General features: G+C 36.5%; 1 protein-coding gene across 10 annotated transcripts in view; it reads left to right on the top strand.

The window, feature by feature from the left end:
- AHI1 (Abelson helper integration site 1) overlaps positions 1-23,515 on the top strand; it is a 216,703-nt gene that overhangs the window by 71,118 nt on the left and 122,070 nt on the right. The window lies entirely within an intron of this gene.

The following is a 23,515-nucleotide window of genomic DNA, read 5'->3' as shown; positions in this document are numbered from 1 at the left end:
ATGTTTCCATCCCAAGCCCCAAGCCCTGTCCCTAAGCACAAATGAAATAATATATTTTGTATTGTTTGTTATGAAAAACTGCTGAAAACACTACAAAAAATTATCCATTCAGCAAATAGTGTCAAGATTGTTCTATTTTGGCAGGTGCCATTAAGACCTTCTTTAGGATATCACTAACATGTTGTTGAAGGTTGAGTGATGTGAACTTTCATATGTATATCTCTATGATTGTTGCCTTCTATTTGAACCCCATCAAATGTGGTGTGGTACTCTTGAAGAAGGGGTAGGGAGTGTCTTAGAATGTGTTGCACAGATGCGAATTCGGTCACGTGATCCAGGAATAGGTTCACTTGTACATGAAGCCTGAGAGTGTGGGGAGCGACCTTGAGCATGGTTAGGTTAGGTTGTGGAGATTTTCGGCTGCTGGGGCTGGGTTCCTTGGGACGGGGAGGGCTCTCACCCGCTCCCCTCTGGGGTACCCCGAGTGAAACAGCATGGCGTGGGATCCAGTGGCATGGCTCTGGCGGGCATCATGTTGCTCCCTTCTGGGAGAGAAAGCCGTGCTATCTAGATGGTGGCCCGTGGCTGATGACGAGATTATCTGGCACTGCCAAGAGGTGGCTTATGGGCATGACCCCTGGGGCGCCAGAGGCAGGGGAAAATGGGCAGAAGATCTCTGCTCCCTGTCCAGTTGAACCCAAAGGCTCAAGTTACAAACTTCCACCCACCTGGGTTTGGTCGGACTTCAGACAGTGCTCTCTTAATAAATATTTAAATATATGGAAGAGCTACATTGAGACACCTTTAAATCTTAGCTAGTTTTCCTCTCTCCTTTTTTTTTTTTTAAAGAAATCAAGAGTTTAATATACTGTGGAGTATAGATTAGACTCAGGTTGTGTATTTAGTCAGAATATATGGGGAACTCTTGTGATATTTTCAGCAGAAATTGTAGAATATAGAAATTAATTTAAGATATCTTCATATTTTAACATTTTATAAAAATGCATGTTGTACCAAATTTTAAAAAGACATATGAAAGAGTCAGAGAGATAAGTGTCAGCATTAGAACCCTTGCCTTGTATATGGCTGTTCTTCATCCCCAGCACTGTATTTGGTTCCTCCAGCATGCCAGGACAGGAGAGATCCCTGAGCACAAATCCAGAAGCAATCCAGATGTGGCCTAAAAACTACAAAACTAAATTAAAAAGAAGTGTGAATAGATACACTGATCTAGTTTGGGGAGGCGACAAGAAAGTGGGATCTCACAAACGGTGTTCAGTAAGCCTGGGGAGCACTCAACTTGGCTGATGATTCAGTGTAGCGTGGAGAGTGGTGGACCCCAGAACAGTCCAGGTGTAACTCGGATCTCTCCAGAACTGTACCGCACAGTGCTTTCGTTCAGAGCTCGAGTCCCTGGCTTAATTGCTGAGATAACTCCCAACCCTGAGGAGCTGATTTTTTTGTTCTTGTTTTTTTTTTCATGTGAGCCGATGCTCAGGTCTTACCCAGGCTCTTCATTCAGAGATTATCGCTGACTGGGCTTGGGGAACATAGATGCTGTTGTGGATGAAATTCTGGGTGCGTTGAATGAAAGGCAAGCACCCTGCACACTGTACCGTCACTCTGGCCCCATGGCCTGACGTTTTTACAATTTGTGAAAATGTTTCTTCAGGGGCCAGAGCGATAGCACAGTACGGAGGGCGTTTGCCTTTCATGCGGCCGACCCGGAGTTCAATCACCAGTGTCCCATGTGGTCCCCGAGCATCGTCAGGAGTAATTCCTGAGTGCAGAGCCAGGAGTAACCCCTAAGCATCGCTGAGTGTGACCAAAAAATAAAGAAAAAATAAAAAATGTTTCTTCGCAAGGAAAAAAATTACGTTCCCTTTTCACTATCTTACATGGCAAAATGACTTAATCCCGAAGAGTTTACAGCTCCCGGATAGATCCAATCAAGCTTCCTACAATATGTGACTCTTACATAAACCTTCACATCCTGGTGCAACCTTGATTTTGTATTTTTCTCTTACATAGCGGTCATCCTCAGATAAATAAAAGGAATGAAGTCTGAAAGTATATTAAAGGAAAAATAAATTCAGAGGTATTTTTAAAGAGAATAAATCAAAGACCCGATTAGATTTATAATGTGTTTGTTATAGTGCATGTTTTTCTCTTAAATCATCAGTTTATGTAGCTTTTTTCAAATAATGTGTAAAATTATTTAGAGAATAGCTGATTTGGAACTAAATTAGATCATGACTGCCATTGGAAATTAAAGCTCTCTCTTCTTGCTGTTTTTTGGGTTTTTTGTTGTTCTTGTTGTTGTTTTTTAAGTTTTGTTTTTCCTGAGTTGAGAGAATTCACAGAACTTTTATAGTAATACCTTTTCTCTGTTTCCTCTAATTGTGTTTTGATAAATCCCTAAGTTCTTTTTTTGTTAGATTATTAGACTGCGAAAGACTGTTAACACAGATCTTCCATACAGAGACTATATTTCTTCTAAATTATAGATGATTGTTTTATTGGATAGACATTCTTCTTTGTAACCATAGTAGGGTTTATGGTTTGATTCTTTTTGTGTGTGACTTACATAATAAATTCAGTGTAGTGAATATTTAATAGGTGTTTTATTTCTGAGCAAAGGATACAAAAATAGTTCCCTGTTCTTGACAGCTTTAGAATTTAGTCATAATATAGTCATTTAAATTTTTTTTGTATTTAGCATATTTGATGGTATGTTGTTGCTGTTACATTATTACTTTTAAGGTGTCACATACCTAGATAAAGTTCCAAAGGTGACAGTATCATTAGTGAATTGACAAAATTTGTTTCATTTAAATTTTCAGTATCAAAAATGTGATGTTATCAGTAGATCTGGTGTTCACAGAATCCAAATTTTAGTGACCTTTTAAACTGCCTGAATACTCAAGTCCCCTCATCTTTTCTAAAATTAACCTAAAACTCAGGTTAATCAGTTGAATATTCCTCACAGTTTCAGAAATAGGCATTTGATGATTTTAAATGCTGTATTCCAGGAAAACCTTCACTATCTCATAAATGATTTTGCCTTGTAATGGTTAGTAATAACTAATCTACTTCATTATTGTAATAGCCAACTTAGTCAATTCCTGGTACTATACCTAGTACTTTAGTGTTCATTGTATTGAATCCTCAAAACCATTCTGTAGTTTGGGTGTTAGTTTTATCTCTGTTTTACAGAAGACTAAGTTGACAGAGATCAAGCAGTGTTCCCATTACACATGATGAACATTAGAGTTTTCATTTTGTCTAGTATTCAGAATTCCATAGCCACAGTCAGTTTTACTGTATGTTTTTTCTTTTAAAGAAAATATTTTATTTTATTTTGTTTATTTATTTACTTATTTTTTAAGTTTATTTATTTTTTAATTAGTGAGTCACAGAGAGGGTACAGTTACAGATTCACACATTTTCGTATTTGTTTTTCCCTCATGCAATGTTTGAGAGCCCATCCCTCCACCAGTGTCCATTCTCCACCACCAATGAACCCAGTATCCCTCCCACCCCCTCAATCCCATCCCCCCCCACCCCACCACCCTGCCTCTGTGTTGGGGCATTCCAATTTGATATCTCTCTTTCCTTTTGGGTGTTGTGGTTTGCATTAGGGTATTGAGTGGTCATCCTGTTCAGTCTCTAGTCTACTTTCAGCACGCATCTCCCTTCCCGAGCAGGATCTCCAATAACATATTACTTGGTGTTCCCCACATGAAAAAATGCTCTGCATCACTAATCATCAGGGAGATGCAAATCAAAACAACCATGAGATACCACCTTACACCACAGAGAATGGCACACATCCAAAAGAACAAAAGCAACCGCTGTTGGAGAGGATGTGGGGAGAAAGGGACCCTTCTACACTGCTGGTGGGAATGCTGACTGGTCCAGCCCCTTTGGAAAACAATATGGATGCTTCTCAAAAAATTAGAAATTAAGCTTCCATTTGATCCAGTAATACCACTGGGAATATATCCTGGAGAAACAAAAAAGTATAGTCGAAATGACATCTGCACTTATATGTTCATCGCAGCACTGTTTACAATAGCCAGAATCTGGAAAAAACCCGAGTGCCCGAGAACAGATTACTGGTTAAAGAAACTTTGGTACATCTGTACAATGGAATACTATGCAGCTGTTAGAAAGGATGAAGTCATGAACTTTGCATATAAGTGGATCAACATGGAAAGTATCATGCTAAGTGAAATGAGCCAGAAAGAGAGGGACAAACAAAGAAAGATTGCACTCATCGGTGGAATATAGAGCAACAGACTAGGAGACTAATACCCAAGAATAGTAGTATATAATACCAGGAGGTTGGTTCCATAGCTTGGAAGCTGGCCTCACACGCTGGGGGAAAGCTATCCCAGTTTTACTGTATTTTTTAGTGATTGACTGAATTACTGCTACCCTTTAGACATAGTTATCAACTCCTTAGAAATTTCAGAAAAAAATTGATTTGTTTTATATGTTCTGACTATTTTTTTTTTTGGCAGGGGGCAGGGGTGGTGGTAGAAGCAGCGGGAATGTCTCCTAAGCAGTGCTCAGAATGTCTGGGGGATTCTTGGCCAGTCAGGCCAGTGGTTCAGTCTGAGGACTTGAGGCTACAATGCTGTTCAGCTCTAGTGCCAGGGATTATGAACAGACCCAGTCTCGAAGGCTTGGCTTTGCTTGATGTTAGGGACCATATGGTACAAGGTCAGCTACTTGCACCTTGTCCCATGTACTATCTCTTTGGCCCCCATTCCTTTTTTCCTAAGTTTATTGTTAGTATTTTTCTCATTCCTAGACTAGGCAGATGTAAGCTGGTTATCTTTACTAGGACTTAAGGATATTGTATGTAACCTTAACATCAATTTTTTAATTTATTTTTTTAGTCAAATCACTGAGATACAGTTACAGAATTGTTCATGATTGAGTTACAGACATACACACATCTCTTCACCATTATACATTTCCAGCCACCAGTGTCCCAGTTTCCCTGTTGCTCTCTCCCCCTGCCTCACCTCTACATCCTGCCTTTATGACAGACACTTTACTTCTCTCTCTCTTGTTTTTTTTAGGCACTGTAGTTTTTAGTATCAAGTTTGAATCATTTCATTATGTTTCTTTTATTTTTTTTTTGGCTTTTTGGGCCACACCCAGCAATGCTCAGGGATTACTCCTGCCTCTGCACTCAGGCAGAATCATTCCTGGTGGTGCTCGGAGGACCATATGGGATGCCAGGGATTGAACTCCAGTCGACTGCATGCAGGGCAAATGCCCTACTCGCTGTACTACCGCTCTGACTGGAGCAATAGCATAGCGGGTAGGGCGTTTGCCTTACACGCAGCCGACCCCGGTTTGATTCCTCCATCCCTCTGGGAGAGCCCAGCAAGCTACCAAGAGTATCCCGCCTGCACTGCAGACCCTGGCAAGCTACCTGTGGCATATTCGATATGCCAAAAACAGTAACAATAAGTCTCACAATGGAGACGTTACTGGTGCCCGCTCGAGCACATCGATGAACAACAGGACTACAGTGCTACAGTGCAGTGCTCATTATGTGTTGACTTTTGTTAGTGTTTTTGTTTGGTTGTTTATCCTTGCCCTTGCCCTGTAAACTGTAGATATATTTTTTTCATAGCTCCTTCAGTACTGACCATCTATTTTACCATAAAATGGAATTTATTGTGTTTTTAATTCGTTATTAATATTGAATTTTATTTAATGTTACTGTTAATTTCTAGAGATAACTATATACCAGAAACATTTCAAACTTTTACTTTTGGACATGTTCCTGTACAAATTCTTTGTATTTATGCTTAGTCTGTTGAGTAGACAAGTTTTTCTTGAGGCAGATATTTGGGAACTCTCCAGAATATTATTCCTAAATGTCTTTTATGGGCAAATTTGATTTACCAAAGGCTTGTCATTGATTTTCTTTGTTTAATTTACACTCTTTCCAGATCATTGGACATAATGAAGGGTAATACCTACAGGGTGATGCATAAACTCTGAAAAAGACGACTTTTGTTAAGAGATTAATGAGTAAATGTGCTGAAAACAAGCAATATTCCACTAATGTATGACTGTTTCTTTACTTGCTGCATTGTATGTTTTTTAGGAGGTAGCAAGATCCCTGGCTCCAAATTAAGAAGGTTTTATTAACAGGAAAATAATAAAATCTGTAGCTCTCATTATGATACATCAAAAAATGAAATGTACTTATAATAGTTTTGAATTGGACTTTTGTAAAAGTTAGTATGTAATATATTTTCTTTACTTTAGTTAATATTAATCAGCTTATTAAATTATAATTAAGAAAATGAGAAATATAATGAGAAATAAGTAATTGCATATTTAAAAAATAAGCTTTTTGGGATCTGCTTTCACTAAAGAATCATCAAGGTCATTTTCTGTGAGAAAAATATACTTACTGGGTAAGAAGCATGTATGCCCCCTTTCGTGGATATGTATTTGGTAAATCATATAAGCTTTGAATTGCACGCAGGCTTTACATATTGTGGTGATAATAATGTCCTGTTATTCTCTTAATTATTTGCCAAAGTATTTCATGCTTTTCTCATTTAACTAAATATGACAGTGCTGAGACAGATTTTAAATAACTGTTAATTCCAGTTTTAGAATGGAAAAAAGAAGCTGGGAGTTACCTAGTGCTTTTCCCAGGACCCTAAAATTATTGTTAACACATTATTATTAAACTATGTTTCTACTGAATTTTTCCCAAGATGCTGTCAGTACAGCATCTCTCTTTTTTTTACAAGCAAGATTATATAATATATAATAGACAATCATAAACTCAATTAAGAGAATAAAACTTTAGAAGACTTGACATGACCTCATGCTCATTCTTCACTCCCAAAATTCAATTGAATGATGAGAGTGCTGTTCATTTATCAAATATTTTTATATATGTGAGGAAGTAAAAACGAGGGAGTTAGAAGCCTGTTAGCATGTTCAAAAACTACTTCATGTTATATTGGTGCAGCAGAAATACTTTTTTAATTCGTAGACATTTACCACTATGTATCAAGCACTTGGAATACAGAAGTGGGGGCTATTGTGTCTTTCCCCCGGGGCTGTCTTTTGGCGGAAACCTGTTGGAAAACACTGGGCTTAATGCATCACTGAGCTGTCCAATATCAGTCAGGACCCATCACTTTTTTTTTAACCTAATTATCACAAGTCAACAGGATATGGAATATAGACAAGGGGAAGGAAGACAGGAAAAAAAGAGAACAAGCTATATTCTGACTTGGGCCGCAGATGTTCAGGAAACTTGTTCCTGATAGCAGCAATGATTGCTATAGTGATTGTACTCCAAGATTACCAGATCTTATTAAGTATGCATGGTATATAAGATTGAAGTCAAGAAATATCTTGTTCTAAACCAGCAATTCAGAGCTATTTATTTTAACAAACATATCCCTTTTTGCAGAACTATTTGGGTGTCAAAAAAGGGGGGTCTTGCATATATATATGGCAAGGTTCAGGGAACATTTCATCAGCTCATCTGAAAACCCACTGAATGTGAGGAACATGTTCATTTTTATGTACCTATTATTTAGTAGAAGTAGATTGAATGTTCATGGAAAATATAATGACATATTTGGAAACTTTTGGGAGGCCAGAGAGATTAACCTTCCTAATGTCTTTGTTCTCTTTTAATAGAACTTTTATGAGATTCAATTCACATACTACCACTTCACCCTTTTAAAGTATACAGTTCACTGGATTTTACTATAGTCTCAGAGTTGTGTAACCATCAATGTTACCTGATTTTATAACATGTTTATGTGCCCAGTAAGAAAACTCATGTCCCTTGGTAGCAATTACCACTTCTTTATGCACCTGTGCAATAATCATCTCTCTACACATGTATATAGAAACTCTTGGTAACCACTAATTCAATTTCTGTTTGTGTAAATTTACCTATTCTAGACATTTAATGTAAAATGGAATGTTATTTTATGTGGTTTTATAGTTGGCCTCTTTCATTTATAATGTTTTCATGGTTCCTCTATTTGAGGTTTGGATCAGTATTACATTATGTTGCCAAACTAGATTCAATTGTCTGGATATGTTACATGTTGTTTTGCCATTCCTCTGTGTATGAACATTGGGTTATTTTTATTTTAGGGCTATTAGTAATAATATCACTTTGAATTTCTGTATACAAGTTTTTGAGTGCGCATATTTTTTTAATCCTCTGTGTTGTATATCTGGGAGTGGACTTTATTTTATCTATAGGACAACTCTAAGATTTCAGAAGCTGCAAGTCTGTTTTCCAAAGTGACTGCACCATTTTAGAATACCACCAGCAGTTATAGGGGTTCTGATTTCTCCCCATTTTTGCCAACATTTGTTATTTTTGTCCTTTAAAAAAGTAGTTATCCTCCTGTTTAGGGAATGTTTCTGTGTGATATTGAAATACATCTCCTAGTAGTTAATGATGTTGAGCATCATTTTTACTACTGTTCATTTTCTTTGAGTAAATACTAATTTTTGGATTTTTTAAACATTTTTTTGGTTATTTTTATTATTTGCTTGTTTGTGTTCAGGATAAATCACCCTTAGCAGATAAACAGTTCAAAAATGTTTAATGTGTTGTCTTTTTCACTTGCCTAGTGATTTCCTATAAAAAGTAAGTGATATATATATAAGTATATATGCATCATATATGTGTATGTGTGTGTGCATATATATATATATATTTCAGTTTAGCTTTTTCTTTTGTAACTTCTGCTTTTGAGTCTATGTAAGAAACCATTGCCTAATCCTAGGTTCCAAAGACTTCTCTCTCTGTATCGATGAGACAGTTTTCTAAGATTTTAGTATTTTTAGCTCTTATATTTAGGTTTATGATTATTTTGAGTTTATTTCATTTATATTATGCAGTGTAGCAGTCCACTTTTATTGTGTTGCCTGTTGCCATTTAGTTGCCGCAGGCACAGGTGTCAAAAAGATTTTTCTTATGTTTCGAGAGGGGCCTCCCAAGTAGAACTCAGGCAGCCCAAAGGCTCCTCCCGCTGCTCCTGAGCCAGCAGGCAAGGCTTCCAGTGCTGCCCCTGGCGTGCAGAGCTGCTCGGTCCCTGTATCGATGAGACAGCCAGGCACTCCCCAGCAGGGCTTAGGCTGAGGAAAATTCTTTCTTGCTGAATGATCTACAGTCTGTTGTCAAAAGTCTAATTTTAAAACAAAGTTATACTTTTGTAGTTTCTCAACTCTTTAATCTAGGGTAATAAATTTTTATCAGGAAGCTGAGTATTTTCTTAATGCAGTCCAGGTTTTCATATTGTGGAAGATTCATTTCCTTTGCTTATTTGCATTTTTTAAACAAATGTTTATTAATTGCCTACCAAAAGTTGTTTGCAGTGCCTGTGGTATCACTGTATCACTGTCATCCCGTTGCTCACTGATTTGCTCGAGCAGGCACCAGTAACGTCTCCATTGTAAGACTTGATACTGACTGTTTTTGGCATATCGGATACACCACCGAATAGCTTGCCAGGCTCCGCCGTGCAGGCGAGATACTCTCGGTAGCTTGCTGGGCTCTCCGAGAGGGGCGGAGGAATCAAACCTGGGTCGGCTGCGTGTAAGGCAATCGCCCTACCCACTATGCTATCGCTCCAGCCTGCTTATGGTAAAACATTAAATAAAAGAAGCTTTATTACAGAGGGCAAAATAAATTATTGTTTTACATAATTAGAGATGTACAGAAAAATAGAAAAGCCCCAGGGATAATCATGAGTAGATTTCTCAAAAGATGATCATGGAAGGCTTCTCAGACAGAAATCACGGATATGACCTAGAGCTATCCCACAAAAGCTCTTAACTAGAAATAAAATTGGCACACTTGAGGGGTAGAAAGAAGATCACAATGCCAAAGTAGTATAGTTAGCAAGCAAGCAAGGGAGGGTTGGAGAGATTATAAGGAATAGATCATGCAGTTTTTTTTTAAAAAAATAAAACCTTGTAAGTATGTAGTGTAGGGAAAGGAAAACATTTCCCTATTAACATTCTAGGTTTTATGGCTGTCTAAAGAGTTACATTGGGGGTTGGAGTGATAGCACAGCAGGTAGGGCGTTTGCCTTGCACACAGCCGACCTGGGTTTGATTTCCAGCATCCCATATGGTCCTCTGAACACCACCAGGAGTAATTCCTGAGTGCGTGAGCGAGGAGTAACTCCTGTACAATGCCGAGTGTGACCCAAAAAGCAAAAAAAAAAAAAAAAATTAAAATTTTTTTTAAAAATTAAGAGTTACATTGACTTAGTTTAACAGGAGGGGCAGAAGCAATTTTAGTTGTGCATGTATGGGAGCCCCACAAAGAGACTCCAAAGGCTGATCGTGCAATTGAGGCCTGTATCCTATCCTGAATCAAGGAAAGAATTTTGGCTTTTTTTCCCTCTGACTTCAGTGTGGGGAAGTAACTCAGGTGGAAAAATGATCTCTGATAGTTCCTCCTTTTGAATTAGATTACCCTTTATCAAATTAGGGTAACCTCAATTTTCAGGACTCTGCTATGTTTGTGACTTCTCAAAATAATCCTATGCCAGAGTGGCATATATTGGTGTCATATTCTACTACCCATAGGTAAGGAGTAAGGCTTGTTTTAATTAGAGAAATGAATGACTGTAATCTTATATTTTTTGTTCTTATTTGTCATTTTTGGTGGCGCCCACCTGGCTATGCTCAGGGCTTACTCCTGGCTGTCTACTTAGGGATCACTCTGGTGGTGCTTGGGGAAACATATATGATGCAATGGGTCAGTTGTGTGTAAGCGAAGTGTCCTATCACTATTTACTATCTCGCTGGGCCTCAAAAAACTGGATTTTAAAGGAAGAATAAGAATCTTTCCTAGTTCTGCACAGGAATTACTCCTGGCATTTCTCAGGGGACCATATGGGATGCTGGGAATCGAACCTGGGTCAGCCGAGTACAAGCAAGCAAACACCCTACCCGCTGTGCCATTGTTCCAGCCCCCTCAACTGACTTTTATAGTAGTCTGAGGAAGAGAATATTGTTGCCTGGACTTGGATAATGTGAAAAGATGAAAAGATAAACATTTAAAAGTTTATTTGAGAAAAAATCAGTTCAAATTGAGCAGCACTAAGCCAAGTTGGAAGTGCTTCTGTGTCAGATGGGAAAGGCTTTTGTAGAGGAAAAGTGACAGAATGTAAGAAAATTATACATTGATCAAGCTTAATGCCCAGTTGGCTAATTGTGATTGGTTGCCCTTGCCCTTAGATGTTAGTTTGGTAATTTTGAGATATTTACAGATTGTATTTTGTTTAGTCTATGCAGGTGATGGTCTCATCACTGTATAGTTAGATCCATGGTTTAATGATCCCTTTACTTTATTAATTTAGTAATGGTGGTAATGAAGATTGGAAAATGGACAGATTGGGGATATGTTTTGGAAGCTGATTCAATGGATTTAGGGATGGATTGCATGTGCAAGGGAAGCAAAGTAGAATTAGGAATAATTCATGGTTGTTGTTTCCAGCAATTGTACAGATGTTAGTAGAGCTTTTAATATAGCACTGTAGCACTGTTGTCCTGATGTTCATCGATTTGCTCCAGTGGTCACCAGTAACGTCTCCATCGTGAGACTTGTTACTATTTTTGGCATGTCAAATACACCACAGGTAGCTTGCCAGGCTCTGCCGTGTGGGCTGGATACTCTCAGTAGCTTGCTGGGCTCTCCCTTTGCAAGGCAAATGCCCTACCTGCTGTGCTATCGCTCCAGAGCTTTTAATATAGTAAGGATTGTTGGAGTAGAATGAACACCTTTTAGGAGTGAAATTTTGTATGTGAATTTAGCTGTGAAATAGGCAATTGGGCATATGATTTTGGGGATCAGAGGATATGTGAGAGGTATAGTCATTTCCCTTAGCTCTCAAATTAGATAATATCACTAGATGAGAGATTGTAGCTAAATAACACTGGTCCACTAATAATAAAGAGTTATTTCAAGAACAAGGAGTAATAAACTGTCCCAGATACTGAATGGAGAGAAAATTGACTCTTATCTTTGGCAAGATGATGTATTTTGCTTGCCTTGATGAAAATTGTTTCAGTAAGTGACAAAGGCAAAAGCATAGAATAGGAGCCAATAAAATAGAGATTGTGTAAGCAATTCTTTTTATTTATTTTTGACTTGAGGACCACAGCCAGCTGTGATCAGGACTTATTCCTGATTTTGTTCTCAGTGGTCATTTCTGGCAGGGCTGGGGGAATCCTATGAGGTACTGGGAGTTGAACCCAATATAGCTGTGAGCAAGACAAGCACCTTACCTGCTGCAGCTCCAATTCTTTTCTTGTCTTTTTTTTTTTATAAGTTACTTGGTTGTTGTTTTTCTGTTCAGGCTCAGGGTACTGTATGGCTTTCTAGGAATCAAAACTGGGTTGGTTGTATACAAGACAAATGTCCTACCTACTGTACTATTGTCCTGCCCCCCTCCCAAATTATTTTTATTGTAATTTAGGTAACATGGTTATTGTACTCACTGTTTATGGTTTTGACATACAAAGTTATTGTACCTTCACTACCACCAAAGTGTTTAAGACCCTTCACTACTCTTGAGTCACTTCTCCCTCTTCTCCTCCTGCTCCCACCATTCTATCAAGCACCCCCCAGTGCTTGGTGATCTTCGTTTTGTATTCTAAGGTCAAGAATTTTGATACTATCAGATAAGGTACTACTTAAGTATCCTCGTAAGTTATTTCTCAGCATATGTCAGATGAATGAGATCATCTAGTATTTGTCTTCTTCTCTTTGTACTTTACTTAAAATACCATCTTCCAGTTTCATCCAAGGTACAGCAAATTAAATGGTTTCATCCGTTTTTTTGGAGTATTATAGTATTCCCTAGAGCATACATACCACAATTCTTTATCCATTCATCTGTTGTTGGTCATTCGGCTTGTTTTTATATCCTTCCTGTTGTACTTAGAACTGCAGGAACAAAATCATATATCTCTCTTTTGCGTTTGTGCTATGTTCTTTTTGAACAAATGCCAAGAAGTGAAATTTCTAGGTATATGGAAGCTGTAGTCTTAGTTTTTAAAAAATGAATCTCAGTATTATTTTCTGTAGATGCTGAACCATAAAATTTCACCAACATAAAGTAGGGTTGAATTAGGTTTCCTTTTGAATTAGGTGAATTAGAGTTCTTTTCGGGCTGGAGCAATAGCACAGTGGTAGGGCATTTGCACACGCAGACCTGAGTTCCATTCCTCCTCGAGCAAATCGATGAGCAATGGAATGACAGTGAGAGTGACAGTGTTCTTTTACTGCCACATCCCCATCCACAGTTATTTTCAGTTTTTCTTTTCTATGCTATTCTCACTGGTATGAGATGACATTTGATATTTTCATTTTTATATTTGCTGATGATAGTGATAATGAAAACTTTCTTCATTTGCCAATTTGCCATTTGATATCTTCTTTGACAAGTGTCTGTTTATCTGTTCTTCCCAAATTTTTGATTGGAGGGTGTCATCATTTTGAGCTTTGTCTCAACCCTTTATCTTTGTGGTGTACAAATATTTTCTCCTATTCATTAGACTATGCTTTTATTTTAACCTGAGTTTCTTCTGCCATTTAAAGACTTTTAAGCTGGATTTAGACCAATTTGTTTAATTTATTTTTTGGTTTCTTTTTGCCATAGGAGTCAAATCTGAGGCCTATGTCCTGAAACATTACTCTTAGGTTTACCTTGATGTATTTTATAGATTCTAGTTTTGTGTATCGTATGAGATAAACTACTATTTCATTTGTTTTTTCTTTTTTTTTCCACACTTGATTATCCAGTTTTCCCAACACTATTTGTTGAAGAGGTTTTTATTTGTTTGCTTTATGTGCTCTGCTTCTTTGTGACAGATTAATTGACTAGAAATTGATAGTCTATCTCTGGAATTGCAATTCTATTTCATTAGTCTAAAAGTCTGTCTTAATTCTAGTACCATACAGTGCGATTGCTATAGCTTTATAGTATAAATTCATAAAATACAATACCTTCTTTCCTTAATTGGGAATTTTTTTACAGTTTCTTCAGAAAATTTTCTTAATTTCTTTGGTTATTTAAGTAGTTTTCTGATTCAGTGCAAATGTAGGTAGCATTTGTTCCTAGTCATTGAAGAATGTTATCAGAATTTTTATGGGTATTATATTAAATTTGTTTATTCTTTGATTAGGATGGTCATTTTGACAGTACCAATTCTTCAGATCTATATACATGAAATAATTTTAGATTTTCTGATATCCCACTTTTTATAGTGCTTAGAGTTTTAAATGTCTGTCTTTTTTATCTTTTGTTAAATGTTAGAAACTTGAAACAGTAATTAAAATCCTTCCACAAGAGATCCAAAGAGATAATATAGAGGTTAAGATACTTAGTAAGCATAGAGATGACAAAAATTCAATCCTTAGCACCACATGGTCCTCTAGGTATTGCTGGATGTGGCCCAACTCCCCCCTCACAAAATCTCCCTGAGGTTTATATGGGTTCACTATTGATTTCTCTCAAACCTTCAAAGATGTATTATATATACTCTTCAAGTTCTTCCAAAATGTCAAATAAATAGTCATCCTTCCATGAAGTTTCTTTTAAAGCAAATAGATACTATCTTAATACCAAAAGCAAACAGAAATTTGACTAAGGGAAAAATCGTATACAGATATCCCTGGTGAACATCAATGGAACACCAACAAAATCTTAACAAACTGAATCTGATAATGTATCAAAAAGATCAAACACAAGATGAAGTGGGATTCATTCTGAGGTTGCAAGGAACATCACAAGAAACTGAATCCAATAATATACTAAAAGAATCATACACATGATCAAGTGAGATTCATTCTGGGGGAGCAAGAAAGTTTCATCATATGCAAATCAGTTCTTGTAACGTATCATATAACTGTAGCACTGTCGTTCCATTGTTCATCGATTTGCTTGAGCAGACTCCAGTAACGTTTCCATTGTGAGACTTGTTGTTACTGTTTTTGGCATATCAAATATGCCTTGGGTAGCTTGCCAGGCTCTGCCATGCAGGCAGGATATTCTCAGTAGCTTGTCGGGCTCTCTGAGAGGAATCGAACCCGGTTGGCCACGTGCAAGGCAAACGCCCTGCCCGCTGTGCTATGGCTCCAGCCCATATACAGAAGGGTAAAAACAATGTGGTTATGTGACTTGATACAGAGAAAACTTTTGGAAAGATTTAACTTCAATTCATTATAAAGACCCTCAAAAAATAGTAGAAGGAACATATGATAAGATAGTAATGTCCTTATACAACATCTCTGTAACAATGTTATACTTTGGTGAAAAACTGAAAACCTTAAAAACAGGCACAAGGCAAGGATATCTACTTTTTCTGCTATTCCATTATAGTTTTTAAAATCTTCATCACAGCAAGCAGGCAATACAAGGAAATCAAAGGAATCCATATTGAAAAAAGAAGTTAAACTATTCCTCTTTGTAAATAATAATACCATATAGAAAACCTTAAGAACTACAGTCTCTCTCTCTCTTTCTCTCTCTCTCTCTTTCTCTCTGTCTCTCTCTGTGTCATACACACACATAAACACACACCTTTTAGAAACAATAAAGCAGTCATCAGATTAGCAAAATAGCTAAACAGCAAAGGCAATACACAATAATTTGTTGTATTTCTTTTTTTCTAGAATAGAAACAATTGAAAAGAAATCCCCATTTCAAATAACACTTAAGACTTTTTTTAACCTCTCCATTCACTGAATACTCACAGAAAAATCTTATGAGAAGGGAATTTTCATTATTTCTTATAGACAGGTGGAAACTAGGTATTTGGTCAAATAGAGATTAATGATGAAATATGAAAAGACTCAACTGACTGCTTCCAAAACAATAATTGGTAATAGAAGTCATGTATAATTACAGTAGTCCAGAATACACACACATACACACTCACATATATACACATATATACATGAATTTATGTTTGACAAATTTCTTTTCTCCTCTGTATACAGAGTATATCAGAAATTGTGTAGCTTCTTATAAAATTTTATCTTTTATCTACTTTGGCACTATTGTTGACCTGATCAAGGGTCATACTTACATGACTATGCTGCCACACACCTGTTCAGGGTGTTTGCCAGGGTGCACTTTATTTTTTGGCCAGACCCAGCAGTGTTCAGCACTGATGAACACTGGCGCTGCACTTATGAATCACTCCTGGTAGTGTTCAGGGGACCATATAAGATGCCAGAGATTGAACCTGGTCAGCTGCATGCAAATTGAATGCCCTATCCACTATACTATTTCTCTGACCCAACCAGGAATCATACTTTAATGTTGTGCTTGCACATGTTTTCCAGGTATTGCACTCATTTTGTTGTGGTATTCACACACATTTTTGCTCAGCACTGGTCACATTGGCGCTCACACTTATGCTTAGTGGAGATCACATTCCTGGCCACAGTTTTTGCGAAATCTTCAGTTGCTGGAGGTTTTGTGCATCAGCTGCAGTGCTTGTTTACATATACCTGGTAATTTTCTGAGTATTGCATACTTTATTGTAACATGGTGAGATGGGGTGGTGTAGTGTACAGTAGAGCCACTGGGTACATGTCCAGTGCATGTGAGTGGTCAAGGGTGGAACTCATCACCTAAGTTTGCAAAGGTAACCATCTCTAAACCATCTCCCTCACATCCATGGTGTTTGTTTAAGCTCTGGGAGATTCCTAAATGGAATTAATTTATATGCTTCCAAACATTTATATTTGGGTATAATTTAATTGGGTCTTTCTGCCTTAAATTATAATTATTTTGGTTGTTCTGGAATTTAATTGATTCCTTCAAGGAAGTGCAATATTCTTTTTCTTTCCTTCTTCCTCCTTCTCTATTTCTTCTTTTGAAAATTTATGTAGTTTTGTCTCTAATCTTGGTGTGTCTGAATTTTCAATATCTTCTGTAAACCAGGAGACTTTATCTTTTTTATTAATAATTAACCCCGCCTACTTTAATGAATAGAAATTCGTCCAAGCTAAACTTTATTGAATTATGATAAGCCATTCAAAGCTGTAAAGATTTGCCATAAAGGTGATAATCTATATTGAAGTTATATTATCAATCTATTAGGAACACATAGTTTTCTGATGTATAAAAAGATTTTTAAAAATGAAAATCAAGGGGCTGGAGTGATAGCACAGCGGGTAGGGCACTTGCCTTGCACGCGGCCAACCCGGGTTCGATTCCCAACATCCCATATGGTCGCCTGAGCACCACCAGGGGTAATTCCTGAGTGCAGAGCCAGGAGTGACCCCTGTGCATCGCCGGGTGTGACCCAAAAAGCAAAAAAAAAAAAAATGAAAATCAAGAGGATATCATTTTTAACATATCTTTTGTAGTAGTAAATGATATGGATATTTTCATCATGAAGAGAAAATTTTTTACTTAAATCCTGAATTCAGCACTGCAGAGATAGCTCATGTGTCAGAGCATTTGCTTCACATGTATGAGGCTTTCCTTTGGATCTTGGCAATACATCGCTATGGTAACAATGCCAGCTGCAACCCCAGAGTCCTTTGTGCACCACTGTGTGTGATCCCTATAAAAATGTCAGAATAAAGTAGTGATTTTTGCCTATTCAGAGAGATTTTCTTCTTTTGAGTAATTGTTTTCATGCTCATAATTATTTCTTTGTGGCTGTCCATAACCAGATAAGGACAAATTACATTTTATGGTTTTCATAGTATTTGGATATACTATAATACTTGAACTTACAGTAATACTTGGAATTACAGTATGTCCAACCTATTTTCTGTCACCACATGGATGTCCCTCAATCTTATTCAGTTCTAATATTATCTGCTTAGAGATAACATCAGAGTCAACAGAACTTCTGTTCACCCCCCCCCCAACTTCAGGTTCTGTTTGCATATGGTGTTTCTGACAGTCTGTAAATTGAAGGTTGTCGCTCCCTCAGCTCTGATCAATTTGCTGTGTAAGGTTTTAAAATATGCACTACTCATGTTTATTAATTTCATCTAACTTCTGTGAAGCTTTTATATTTTTCATCAGTTAAGAAAAATAAGCAAAATCTAGATATTATTCTCAAAAAGACCAGTCTAGAGGATGGTAATTAACAAAAAACACATACAAGTTATTACCAACATGGTGACAAGAGAAGGTAAGAGACAAAGGAAAGGATGGAAAGTTATTTTAGGGGAGGCTTAAGAGATATTCTCACTTGATGTAATAAAGGAGTTGGCATCTACCAACAAGGTTGAGTTCACAGAGAAGCCCATTCCAGGAAATGGGAACAACACAGGCTTAGCCACTGAAACACGAAGCAACTGGTATGTCTGTGGTGTAGAATAGTCTGTTGTAGCCGGGACATATGAGTAAATGCTAAGATTGGGGAGCCTGGTCACTGTTAAAACAGAGAAAAATTTTATTTTCTCAAGCCAAGAAGTTTAGACTTTAGTGGGAAAATTGCTGATAGTTTTAAAGCAAAAGTATTAATAAAATTAGTATTTTAGAACTCTGTTAACTGTATAGGAGTATTAGCAGAGAAGCAGACAAATAATCCCACAGATCAGGAGAGAAATTCAGTAGTTTGTAAGTGACAATGATAGCCTAAACCAGAGCCTGACCATGAAGAAAGTGTGGGATCATATGCCATAGTATCTACGTTAACTTACTGACACCACTGTGCAGTGATAGCAATTCATTTTCCATCTTTCTGGCTGGGCTGCTAGGTAGGTGCAGATAGCAATCCCAGAGGAAGCATGGAGCAGTTATTTTAGCAGGCTAATATTGGAAGACTGGTTTTAGTTCTGAATTTATTGAGCTAAATTTATTTTAGTTTAAGAAATATCAGTGTAGAAGGTAAATAAAATAATGAAAGTATATTGTCCAACAGACATAGAGGGACTGCACTCATTTGTGGAGTGTAGGATAACATCATATAAGTCTGACACCCAAGGACAGTAGATACCAGGGCCAGGGGGATTGCCCCATAGCTGGAAGACTGCTTCATGAGGGGGCTGGAGCAATAGCACAGCGGGTAGGGCGTTTGCCTTGCATGCGGCCAACCCAGGTTCGATTCCCAGCATCCCATATGGTTCCCTGAGCACCGCCAGGGGTAATTCCTGAGTGTAGAGCCAGCAGTGACCCCTGTGCATCGCCAGGTGTGACCCAAAAAGAAAAAAAATAAGACTACTTCATGAGCTGAGGGGAGAAGGCAGATGGAATAGAGAACGGATCACTAAGAAAATGATGGCTGGATGAACCAGTTGGGATGGGAGCTGCATGCCGAAAGTAGATAATGGACCAAGCATGATGACCTCTCAGTGTCTGTGTTGCAAGCCATAATGCCCAAAAGTAGAGAATGTGGGGAATATTGTCTGCCATGGAGGCAGGGGGAGGGTGGGAAAGGGGGGTATACCCCATATATTGGTGGTGGGGAATGTGCACTGGTGGAGGGATGGGTGTTTGATCATTGTGTGATTGTAACCCAAACATGGAAGCTTGTAACTATTTCACGGTGATTCAATAAAATTTTAAAAATTAAAAAAAAAAGAAAGTATATTGTCCAAGTTAACCAGGTGTTATGAATGAAGAACAGGACCCGGTGTATCTGCCAAATATAATGGATATCTCAGTGGCCTAAATGGATCTGCTAAATTTCATCATATAAAATACCAGGTGAATTTAACTTCAGTTTTAGTGTTCTGATCATGCATAGCTTTGTTGAAGCTGATTGAAAGTGAGTGATTGGGGTTTATGAATAGCGTTGTGAGCTATTTTTCTAGTTTTGCTTTCAGTGAAAGTTAAGGAAATTATGAAAGCATATAGTAAGACTTTTAGGGTGCTTCCTATTTGTTTTTGCACTAAAGTAAAACTAGATTTATTGCTTTTAGAGAAACATCCAGAGAATTTGAAAAAACTTTTATAGTAACCTCGAGTGATGCATTGATCTTGAAAGGAAGGGCACATCTTCCATTGACCAATTAGTTAAATTGATAAAGGTTGTTGGAAGTGATATTCTTTCATAAGTTTGGAAGTACTTCACAGGATTTAAGACCACATTTTCTTTGTAAAGTAAGGGAATAAACAGAGAAAGGAGGTAAAGCTTTGGAAATAGGTGAGATTCATTGAGGTAAATTAACTTTTGCTTAAGCGTGTTACTTGCTAAGTAGTTTGAATCAGCACTAAACCTTAATTTTATGTTTAACATAGGGAGTAATATCAATAATCTTTGAAACAGTCATTGGTATGTGTGTGTATGTGTATGATTGTTAGTCAGTATTACATTTTAAAACTTCAGAATGAATAATTCAATTTTGAAATATTCTTAGAGTTTGAAACTTTAAAAACAAATTTACTTCAGATAAATATATCACAGAATCTAAACTTTGGTTTTTTTTGAAATTATTTACTGTGTAAGTATATCTGGGAGTGAATTTATGTCTTTTACATTTAATCACTAAAATAGAAACATTGTTAGCAGCCTTTTTAGTTTTGTGCATTTGTTTATAGGTTGAGGACAATGACTTAACATGAAAATTAACTCTTTCCCTACAGAATCAATATTTTTATAGTTTACACAAAGCTTCTCAGACCCTGAAAGAGTGGACAAAACAGTTTTGTGATAACCTGCCATACGTTCTAGGTGATTTCATTTCTGTTTATCTATTAAGAATTTTATTACATTTTTATGCTGTTCATATTTCCCTGTATTGAGGTGTTAAAAACTGACAGCAGACTGTGGTTTTTGCATGAAGCAAGCAGAAAAGTGTATTGTGAAAAGAGGGTAGATTTGTGGAGGACAGACTATCTTAGCCAACCTTTCTGTTGTTGTAAAATTATTAAGCAACTCTTTTCCACAGCATATGTTTCAAGAATAGATATTGCTTCACTCTATTTAATACTTTTATTACTTTTCTTCCTCTAAATGAAGTAGAAAATATGGGTAAGCTCATTTTGAAAATACTTTGAGTTCTTTTGAATTCTAATTTCCTATCATTGTAATCATTGACAGTTATCCCAAATCTTAGAAATTTGAGTTATCTGCTGTGTTGCTGTTGATTAATTTATGGATATTTGATAGCCTAAGCAAATGTATGAAGACAACAGAGTTATAAAAAGTGCTTAGGTAGAACATGTACTTGTAGACTATTGTTTTTTTTCTTACTGAAATTTTAAAGTCAGTATTTTTCTCTTCTGGTTTGGCTTCATTTGGTTTAGTTTTTTTAGAAAAAAAATTTAGGCATCATGATTTGCAAAGATATCAACAGTAGAATTTTAGGCATATAGTGTTACATCAACCCTACCACCAGTGTCAGTGTTCCTCTACCAGTATTCCCACGTTCCTTTTCCCTCCTGCCCCAGCGTGCCTTCTTATCAAAACATTTTAAAGTATGATTATTGTAGTTTGGTTCCATGTTTATTGTCGTGTTGGCTTTAGTGATTTAGATAGAGATACCTCACCCCTGCACCACTGAAGAGTCTCTTTCTGATCCTTGTTCTGTATTATACCAAACTACCTCTTCATTCTTATTCTCCTCTCCTCCATTTTTCTCCTTTGATGGTCTCTGTTATCAGGGGCCAAGGGTTTGCCCATTTTTTATTCCCCATCATGTTACAATTCCCCCTCATGTTATTATAAAAACTAGATGAGTGAAGTGGGTCAGAAATGTTTCTGTTTTGTCAGAGGCATTTATGTTTCCTACATGACTCTTCTGGTGTTCTTTATTTCTGTTTTAGCAGAAGCCTATTTATGAATAGGAAAACTGAAAAGCTGCGTGTGTGTACATGTGTAAGTGTGCCCATGTGTCCATGTCCTTGGCATACACCTGTTCTTTTGCACCAGATTTCACAATGCATTGTTTGACATGTGGAACAATTTTTTTCAAGAACGCAGAAGCAAACTGAAGAATGATTCTAAAAAGAGAAGTGCATTAAATAGTTTAAGTAGGAAATATATTATCTTATATGGTACTTCTATTTAAAAGCATAGCACTCTGAAAACTTACTGCATCATCATTCTATATTGTATATATTCCCAGTTACTCTCCTAGTGATGTTAATAATAACAAATAATATTTGTATTGTAATTTATGGTTTCCCTTTGCCTGAATTCATTATTTAATCAGTTTCTTATTTAATATGTAATGCTCTATGCTCAGCACATTAATAACACTTTATAATATTTTATCTTAAAGCCCCTTCAGCACATTTCCAAACATGCATGTGTACTGTTTTTATTATCTCATTTAAAGATGAAAAATTGAGCTCAAAATTGTTAACTGGTTTGTTATATTAGGTATTCTATTATATTTAGTGGTACAGTGATACAGTGATTGTATTTAGACAATTTTGGTATTTTTTTAAAAAAAGGATTACTAATGTAATTTTTTAAAACTTGAGTTTTACTTTTTAGTACTGATATGGTACCTGACTTATATAACTAGTTCATAATACATTTTTGTTTTTTAAAGGTGACATAAAAGTTTAGCCACTATAGAACCATATTGTCTTGGAAGCAAAATTTAATAAAAGATACTACTTACTATCAATGGGAAAAGCATTTACAAACATTTTATAAATTATGAGTCAGACAAAGAGCATGTAAACCACAACCCACAACTATCTTATAAAGATCATCAGAAGGGAATTTTTAAATGCTAATACAGTGAAGTGCAGTGTATGATTTTCATTATTCTGTAAAAAAAAGAGAAATGAACTATTTTTGTTACTAATATTTGTCTGCTACAAACAACCATTTTAATATTGTTAATTTACAAATTTTGTGTAAATTAGAAATTCAAACTTTCAAAAATTATTAATAATAAGATTGCATTTTATTATACTTATGAAAGTTATGAAATGTTAAACATGCCATTAATAATAAACAAGATCATTGCTGAATTTAATGATAACTTAATGAATTTAATTATAAATATTCAAAATTATTTTGTGAGCTGTTAATTTTCCTATAATTAGTGGTAGTATAAATGTTGCACTTGTTATACATTTTATTTCTAGGGGAAACATTATACTTAGATAATTATGTTTATATTACAGGATTTAGTATTAACTTACAGAAATTTTACTCATGATTATTTTAATGCTCTTTTATTTATTTGTTTATTTATTTATTTATTCATTTAGTTTGGTTTTGGCCGTGCCAGCAATGCACAGAGCATAGTTTTGGCTTTGCACTCAAGGATCATTCCTGGCAGGACTTTAGGTTACCAACCATATGTGGTGAAGGATTAACCCAGGTCGGCCAAGTGCAAGGCAAACACCCTAGGTGCTATGCTATTGTTCTGCTCTTATTAAACAGTGTCTCAAGAACATAGTTTTCTGATGTAGTAGAAAGGACTTCACTTGTCAAGATTACAGCTGTGTCATCTGTCATCAACCATGAACACTACAGGTGTTTTCTCTGTACTCTGAAATGGAAGTGCCTGTTATTTCACAAA

Source organism: Sorex araneus, chromosome 4 (genome assembly GCF_027595985.1).
Source record: "Sorex araneus isolate mSorAra2 chromosome 4, mSorAra2.pri, whole genome shotgun sequence".
NCBI lineage: Eukaryota > Metazoa > Chordata > Mammalia > Eulipotyphla > Soricidae > Sorex > Sorex araneus.
This window is presented reverse-complemented; position numbering and strand designations above follow the sequence as displayed.